Raw genomic sequence first — 8,917 nt, forward strand, 5'->3', positions numbered from 1 at the left:
CTTCATAAGCACGTTAGAGAACATAGTCAACCTTAGTTCCTTAACACTGTTTATATCTAATTTTATGCACCATTCTCAAATACACCATTCCAGCCAAAGCTCTGATTATATAACCAATTTGTCCAATTATATCCTGTTTAAAGGAGGAGAAATTCTTGTTGAACACATATAAATATATTGGCATAGAAAGAATATTCAACAATAGTTTTTTAATCTGGAAGTATCAGGCAGGTAGAAAAATATCAATGTTTCATTTTTGTCTGTGGATGTAATCCATTAAAAATATGTATTACAGATTTCTTTTAAGGTAAAAGAAAAAAAAAGATTCCTTCTATCTATAACATGTTACTCTAAAGAACTAACAATGTTCCAAATAAAAACTGTAAATATCACAGTCCTTTAATTCCTTCAGTTCTATGTGATCAGTTGTTCTGCTTGATCTTGAGTTAGCAGTTCTTGAAGCGGTCCTGTCAGCTTCTAATCTTGAGTTCTGAAAAATCCTTTTTCAATCCAGCACATGATACTAAAATTATTTAAGCAATGTCAGCAGAAGCTTTTACTTTGGATTGTCTGTCATGGCTCTTTCCCTGGGTTCCTGAGATGGTCCCTTTTTGTTAAACATGAATAAATCTGATCTATGACTGATGGCAAGGGCTTTCAGAAAAAAAGAAGAATAAAACTAGAATTATCTGTGGATGACAAGAGACTTGAAATAGCCCTAGATCTGTAACAGTTAATTTGACGAGAACATTTTTCCTATGATATACAACATTTATAAATAACTAGCGGAATTATAATTGATGGAATAATGCTGTAATATATCAAGAACAGCAGAGGGTTGACAAACTTCCAAGAAGTTCATACAATCTCTGAAATACTTATTAACATTTATTCATATGAAGATGGGGATCTATGTAGTTCAGTGGTGCAGTGCTTGTCTAGCATGTGTCAGGCCCTGGGCTTGATGTCCAGCACTGTCCAATTATTTGTTTTTACTGTATTTTAATGTACATCTGTTCTTAGACTGGCTTTGTAACTTTTATAATCTAGTAGTCCTAGAAATTTTTCTAATCTAGAATATCTAGTAGATATAATATTATCATTATAGTAACTTTGCATTATTCTTTACATTTTTTCTTTATATCTGAATTGTATATCTAGCAAATGGAACAAATTAAGAATTACCTGCTCATTAGTGGACCTGGCTTTTCATCAATGTCTGTGGTAAGATTTTCTGTGGCACTGATACGTAGTTGCTTGGTGGGAGGGTGTGGGGGGTGTCCTGAATTCTGGGAATGGAAAAGCCTGGTGGAGGGGCCAAAGGGTGGAATGGTGGGAAGAAGGAATTTAGGCTGCGAAGGAAAGACCAAAGGTGATAACAAAGGAGTAGCAGAGGCGATGGGAGGGTGAGGCTTAGAGGAGCTGGTTAGCCACTGAAGTTCAAAACTGTCCTTGGTCGAATTATGCAAATGAGAAGGAAGCAGATGAAGCATCAACCTGGAGGACCCCAAATCAGTAGAGATTTGAGAAGGGTGGTTCCGAGCTGACGGAATGTTCCCATGAGAGCAACAGGATCACACAGAAAGCACAGAGATCTCACATAAAAACAGGATCAAGTTCCAAACCAGAAGCCACAGAAGAAATCCTCACTTGAAACCAGGACCCAGAAAGGGCACCCAATCCAGGGGTACTTTTTAAACAAAGAACACTGAGACTCTGACTCAGAAAGCATGCACAGAATCTGAGATTGTTTTGCTGTTGGTTTTGTTTTTTGAGACAATGTCTCACCATGTAGTTCAGGTTGGCCTTGAACTCACCACGTAGCTCAGGCTTGTCTTGAACTCTTGGCAATCCTCCTCTTTTCAGCATCTTGAGTGTTGGGATTACAGGTATGCACCATGGCACCCTGTCTAGAATTTTAAGACTCAAAGCCTATCGTTTCTGTGTGCTTCAAGTTTCTGTTATTGGAGGAGCACTGGCTCAGGTGTTGGGTTCCCCCATGGCTCCCCCATCCATCAGTCAAAAGCAAAGACAAAGTCTTCAAAGGTGTCCACTAAGGGTCCTCTTTCAGAGGTGTATTGGCCGGAATTTGGAGACAATGACTGATCCTGTCCCTTTCACGGCACTATATTGTTAGAGAAATTATTCTGACAGTTGTTAAAATGGCAAGGAAGATTTTTTTCAAGATTATTTTGATGTGTCAAATTATTGAAGTAAGAGAGTGAGATCAGGTACAACTTTAAATGCTGAAGCAAGGACACTGGAGATTTATGGCCAAGGACCCAGTGAGGAGATGGGGGTGTCTGTGGTGGAGCATTGTTAAGAATAGTAATTAATAGAAAATAATCAAGTGCAAGAGCATTCTTTTTTTTTTTTTTTTTTGGTACAGGGGATCAAACTTGGGTCCTTGCACTTGCAAGGCAGGCGGCGGAACCACTGAGCTAAATCCCCAGCTCGCAAGAGCATTCTTGTCAACCTGACTTGGATTCTTGTTGAAGACAGACCAGAGTGATCAATGTCAGAAGTGGGAAGATTCTCCATAAATTGCTTAACAGTTGTTCCAGCTACACTAGGTAAGCTGAATTCCATGGATGAGGACTAGGTGAAAGAAAATCACCTATGTCTAAAAGTTTGGCCAGTGAAGGGGTATGTCAAAGCCCCTCTCCCGCTATGGTATTTTGGCTGATATTAGTAGGGATAACACTGTGGGTCTCTCATAGCAAAATCAAAAACCATTAGCACATTCAAGAGTTCTGGAGAGAAAATGCTGGAGTCTGAACTTGCTTGAGGTTGAAAAAAAAAAAAAAAGAGAAGCATCTTTTAATCCTATGTGTTGGATGTGCCCTCCAAAAGTTCATGTGTTAGAAACTGAATCTTCAAAATCACATTAATGGTATTTGGATGAGGGGGGCAGGAAGGCTTGAGCATGTAATTAACATTAGATGGGTCATGACAATGGGTTCCCTTGATGGGTGGCATTAATGGCATTTTAGGAAGCAGAAGAGAGACCTAAGCTAGCTAGCAAGACCTCTGTCTGGCTATGTGACACTCTCTGTTATGTGAGAGAGTGTCACCATACTCTTGGACCTTCCAGAACCAAGAGCTTTTAAATATCCATTCTTTATATGTTACACAGGCTGTACTGTTCAGTTATAGCAACAGAAAAAAGACTAAAATACTTAACTAATTTTCATTTATGATCCAGTAAGAGAAGTAAGCTCTCATTCTGGTTATCATCATCTGACCCATAGATTTGATCCAAAGCACAGGCAAGCAAAGGGAGACTTAACTGTCTGACACTGGACAGATTCTGCCAAGACTCTAGACTATGGGAACAGGACATAGGGAAGGTTTGCTTAAAACTAGAGCTCAGGTATAGAATCAGATTCCCCAGCCTGGGCTCTGGCTAAAAATGTTAAAAGGTCATAAAAAGTCATACTACCTGTAATTAGCGTTGAAAATTTTTCTGTGGTGTAAGAGATGTGATATCTATTTCTGGGATTTTAACTGACATCCAGGTGTAATTCATTAATTTTGAAAAACAAGATACTACTTAGGACTGAGTGCATAATCCAGGGGTTTGTGGAAATTGGAAAGACTCTTAGGAATTCTGGCTCTAGAAGAAGCTATGTACACTCCCCCTGTCTTGATCACCAACACATATCAAGAGCTTTGCTATTTAGCATAATGAATTTGAGAAATAATTTTCATTGGTGAAATAAGAAGTGCTCAAAATACATAGGTTCATTGGCAGGATTGCCTTAGTATAAACAAGATATTGTTATCTAGGAGGCCTAAGGAAGAATGTAGCTCCTGCCCAAAGAAGTCTGTGCTTTAGAATTTGAAACAGGACCTGTATCAACAAATTACAGTGGGGTCATTGCACACATCTCTGAAGGTAGTTCAGTTAAAACTTGGTGTTTGAATACTGTCACATCTGTTTAAATGACTCTGTTATGCAAGACATTTGTCATAGTGCCAAAATGACAGAGAACCAGTCTTTCCTAGAATTTACAGAACTGGCTGAACAGTTTTTTTTGAGCCTATTGGCTTCTAAGTGTTTATTTGATGACCAGATTTAGTCTGAGAACTGCTTTCCTCATAACACACCACCTGGTAATGAAACTGAGGAAAAGAGATCTATAGCCAACACCCACCTCTGTTACAGACCACAAAAGCCAGATGGGAAGTGTTTGAGTCTCTCCTCATTTAGAGAGGTTTTCAGAAATCACAGGGCTTGAATAAAGCATGAATCCACTGGTAGAGAACCTTATTGTAGCAGAAGTATTTTTTACTACATTTATATGAACCCTTGTATTTATTCATGTTGGTACCGCACAAGGATACCTCAGTTCTTTTATTAAGAGGACTTAGAACACTTAACTATATGGTACTGAGGTAGGGGCCAATGAAAAGAATGCACTTTAGGAGCCTTTCCTCCCATATTATATGGGGCATTTCCCTTTTATTCTTTCCATTAAGTTTATTGGTACGTTTTAGGTATACAATATAGTTATATTCATCATTGGTATCTTGTACCTTTACATGATGTATTTTGGTTCTTATTTTTCCCCATATCCCTGCTCTCCCTTCACCTCCTTCATCCTCCCCTATTTACAAAGACTTAGTTTCCATTTTTTCCTTTGCTCATATTTTTTTCTTTTCCCTATTTCCTTTCCCCTTCCCTTCCCACTTCCCCTACACCTTTAGACCTTTTCTTCCTATTTCACATTATGAACTATACATTTTGATTCTTGTTAAACTTTTAGTTATTCACACCAGAGAATCTATTTGGTATTTACACATGTGTCCTATTTATTTCACTTAAGAGTATTGTCTTAATGTGCATCCATTTAGCTACAAATGTCTCTAGTTTTCTCATTCTTTATGGCTGAGTAGTACTCCATTTTATTAAAAATCACATCTTTATCCATTCTCCATTTGACGGGCAATTGGGCTGTTTGTAAGTTTTAGCTATTACAAACTGTGCCACTATAAACATGGGTGAGCATATAACACTGTGGTATGATTCTTTTAATTCTTTTGGGAAGATACCCAGCAGAGGGATAGCTGAGTCAAATGGGACCTCTAGTCCTAGTTCTTGAGGTTTCTCCATATTGACTTCTACAGAGCTTGCACCAGTCTGTACTCCCACCATCAATGGAGAATGGTTCCTTTCTCCCCACAGCCCTGCTGTCATTTGTTATTGGTTGATTTCTTGATAGCAGCCATTCGTTCTGAGGTGAGGCGGAATCTCAGTGTTGTTTCTTCATCTCTCAAATGACCAGTGATTTTGGACATTTTTTCATATATTTATTTGCTGCTTTTACTTTTTTGTCTGAGAAATGTCTTCATTTCAGATGCCCATTTTTGGATTGGGTCTTTATATTTGGGAGGTCTGATTTTTTTTTTTAAAGTTCTTTATATATTCTGGATAGTAGACCTTTGTCTGAGGAGCAGCTGGTAAAATTTTTTTCCCACATTGTAGGTTGTCTCTTAGTTCTGTTGATGTCTTCTTTTGCACAGCAGAAACTTTTTAATAAGATGCAATCCCAGTTGTTCATTATTTGTGCCAGTTCCCATGCTACTAAGGATTTGTTCATAAAGTCTGTTCCTATGCCAGTGTCTTCAAGAGTTCTGCCTAACTTACCTTCCAGCAAGTTTATTGTTTCTGTTTTAATATTTATATCTGCAATCCACTTGGATTTTAGTTTAGTGCATGGTGAAAGATAAGGGTCTACTTTTAATCTTTGGCAGGTTGAAATCAGGTTTTTCCAACACCATTTATAAAGAGGATATCTTTTCTCCAATGAGGATGGATGGCTTTTAGGAGCCATCTTTAAAGTGTGAATGTTTGTGTTCATAATTTAATATATATGGCTAAGTAAGCTCTCACTTTGGAATGTTATAATATTATAATGCAGCCAGGCATGGTGGCACAGGCCTGGAATCCCAGCACTCAGGAGGATAATGCAGAAGGATTATAGGAAGCATGGATGTGAGGGCGATCTGGCTGCAACATCGGTCACCCCATTGATTGCCAGGTTGACTTGGCTGATCAGGCTGGCTAGGCAGGTGTCTCCTTTCTCCCTCACTGCTTCATGTGTGTTCCTCCCAAAGCTGTGCATGGGTCAAAGAGGATGACCACCCCCTCCCCTCCCCCCAGTAAGGAGGACTGTTTTCTCAGTCAAGGGTTTGCACGTAGCTGTGCTTCCCTGCTAGAACCTGCAAACAAGCTCTCAAGGATCCTAGGCTACAAAAGTGAGTTCAAGGCCAGCTTGGACTACGTAGCGAGACCTTATCTCAAAACAATAACAGCAACAACAATAAGCCCAAAATATTGTAGCCAACAAAATTCCCTAAGGCTACAAATTCAGTCTTTGTAATATGTGAGCCCAACATGTTCTTAATTTTAAAAGTACAGAAAACTTCCTCCACTTCAATTTTCTTTTGCACCCAGGCAATTTATGTTTGTTTGTTCTTTTAATATCTTTAAGTGCCACTACACAGTGTGGTGTGCTGCCTCTCCAATCCCAACGCCGTATCTTTGTACTACGCATAGAGTATTGAGCAACTCTATAGATTTGTGCCAGTCAACTTCTATTTGCATGTAAAAAATGCCTATTCCTTGCTGTTTATACTGTTAGACTCTTCTTGGGAACACCAGGAATAAAAGAAATAATACCATTAGAATTCCTCAGACTCATTTAAATTCCAGACTCTAAAAGAATAGTATTTCCTGAGAGAACCACGCCTGCTCCCGACCCAGCAGCCATCGCTCAAGTGCTGGGAAGGTAGCCGTGCTGGCGCTCCTGAACCCCCCATACTCCCCCCACCCGCCCGCACTCTCAGAACTCCTGACTGTGCAAGTCTTTGGACCCACTCTGCCAAGACAGAGGTGGTCATCAAGGATATTTTTCTGAGTTCCCAACTTTGAACATCTTTAAAGAAAGGCGTGGGAAACCTGTAATAGAACAAGTTCAACCATTCAGAAGGATGGGGAACTCAATCTGGGCATTGCATCCTGAGGTCAGTCAGCGTCAGGGGGTTCAGCAATCAGCTAACTGAGATCAGGGGTCTTGCATCCTCTCTCTGTCTGAGCCATTAAATGGTAAATATACTATATTGAAAAGTTTGTTCACGGCCGATATGTTCTGGACTGCTTTTTGATTTCAATTTAATTCAAATGATTTTAAGGGTGATAGACTAGTGACTACCACAGGTGGTCAGTGTCCAAGTTGTGCTTGATCTTAATGTATTGCTGATTGTATCAATTGGGATAAAGCATTGTGGTTGATTTGATGAGCTGTTTTCTCTGATGTTATGAAGATGAGAATGTCTGGGTCGTTAGAGACACAGAAGCTAGGGTGCAACTACATCAGGAAGATTTGGGTGATAATCCAGAGATTAGACCAAGGAAAGTCCTGCAACAAAAATTAAAATGAGAAAACACTTAAGCAAGACACAAGGACAGACTTCCAGTTCACGAATGGCAAACAGTAGGGCAAATGAGGATGAAAAGGCTGATAGTGAACCACCAGGACACCCTGAACTCAAAGCACAGGAAGTAACAAAACAGATCAATCAGGCTCTAGAAAAATTCAAAACAGAAATAATTTCGCAGATAACCATAGAGATAGTGAGCAAAATGGAAGTCATGATTCAAGACTCTAGAGCAGAAACTGACAAAAAAATAGATGAGCTCAGGACCATGATAGAAGCCATGAAGGCCCAGCATAAGAAAGAAATGGAAACAATAAACGCCCAACATAGAAAAGAAATGGAATCCATAAAACAGATTCAAACAGATATCCAGGAGATTAAACACTCTATTGAAAGTGTATGCAACAGAATAAAAGAATGTGAAGATAGGCTTTCAGATATAGAAGATAAGATTGCAGTCACTGACCATGAAAAGAGAGGTCTCTTAAAAACAGTAAGAGATCATGAGAAATCAATCCAACAACTCCTAGATGATGCAAAGAAGAATAACATAAGACTGATAGGAATACATGAAGTAACAGGAGAAAATACAAATGACTTAAAAAAGCTGTTTGCAGAATTAATGACAGAAAACTTCCCAAACAGAGGGGAAAAATTAGACACTCAGATAACTGAGGCATATAGGACCCCAACTAGCTACAATAAAAAAAAATCTACACCTAGACATATAATAATCAAGATCCCAGAAACCCAACAGAAGAACAAAATACTACAAGCAGTAAGAGAAAAGAAACAAATCACATACAAAGGAAAGCCCATCAGAATCACAGCAGACTTTTCAATACAAACCCTTGGGGCAAGGAGATCCTGGGATGAGATAGCTCAAGTACTAAAAGAGAACAACCTCCAATCTAGACTGATGTATCCAGCAAAACTCTCTTTCAAAATGGATGGGGAAATAAGACACTTCCATGACAAAGAACACCTGAGAAACTACATGAATACCAAACCAGCACGACAAGCAATTCTAAACAAGATCCTAGAAAAAGACAATCAAGGTAGCAACACCATGAGGCCCAACAGACCAAGTCAAATAGGCAAGGCAAGAAATTAAAAGGAGAAGGTGAAAAAGTAAAAAGAGTCAACAAAAGGCCAATAACATGTCAATAATAAGTCAGTACATATCAGTTATAACCAGCATTGTCAATGGCCTCAACTCACCAATCAAGAGAAATAGACTGGCAAAATGGAATAAGAAGCAAAATCCAATAATATGTTGTATACAAGAAACACACCTAGTGCAAAAAAAAGCCCACAGACTGAAAGTGAAAAGATAGAAAACAATTCTCCATGTGACAGGAGCCCTCCCCCACAAAAAACAGGAGTGGCAATCTTATTTGTAGACCAAGTAAATTTCAAACCAAAACTGAATCTAGTATTATTGATGTAGGACAGTACTGTATCATACCTCTAT

At 38.9% G+C, this 8,917-nt stretch overlaps 1 protein-coding gene across 5 annotated transcripts in view; it reads left to right on the plus strand.

Annotated features, from left to right (window-relative positions):
• The window catches only part of Enpp6 (ectonucleotide pyrophosphatase/phosphodiesterase 6), a 251,160-nt gene that overhangs the window by 3,766 nt on the left and 238,477 nt on the right, over positions 1-8,917 (plus strand). For all 5 annotated transcript variants that reach the window (XM_033765423.1, XM_033765421.1, XM_033765422.1 and 2 more), the window contains exons 2-3: positions 1,162-1,224; positions 2,390-2,573. The gene's annotated coding sequence lies outside the window, so the exon portion shown is untranslated. The remainder of the gene's footprint in view (positions 1-1,161; positions 1,225-2,389; positions 2,574-8,917) is intronic.

This window comes from Fukomys damarensis, unplaced genomic scaffold (genome assembly GCF_012274545.1).
Source record: "Fukomys damarensis isolate Sample0158 unplaced genomic scaffold, DMR_v1.0_HiC HiC_scaffold_18, whole genome shotgun sequence".
Taxonomy (NCBI): Eukaryota; Metazoa; Chordata; class Mammalia; order Rodentia; family Bathyergidae; genus Fukomys; species Fukomys damarensis.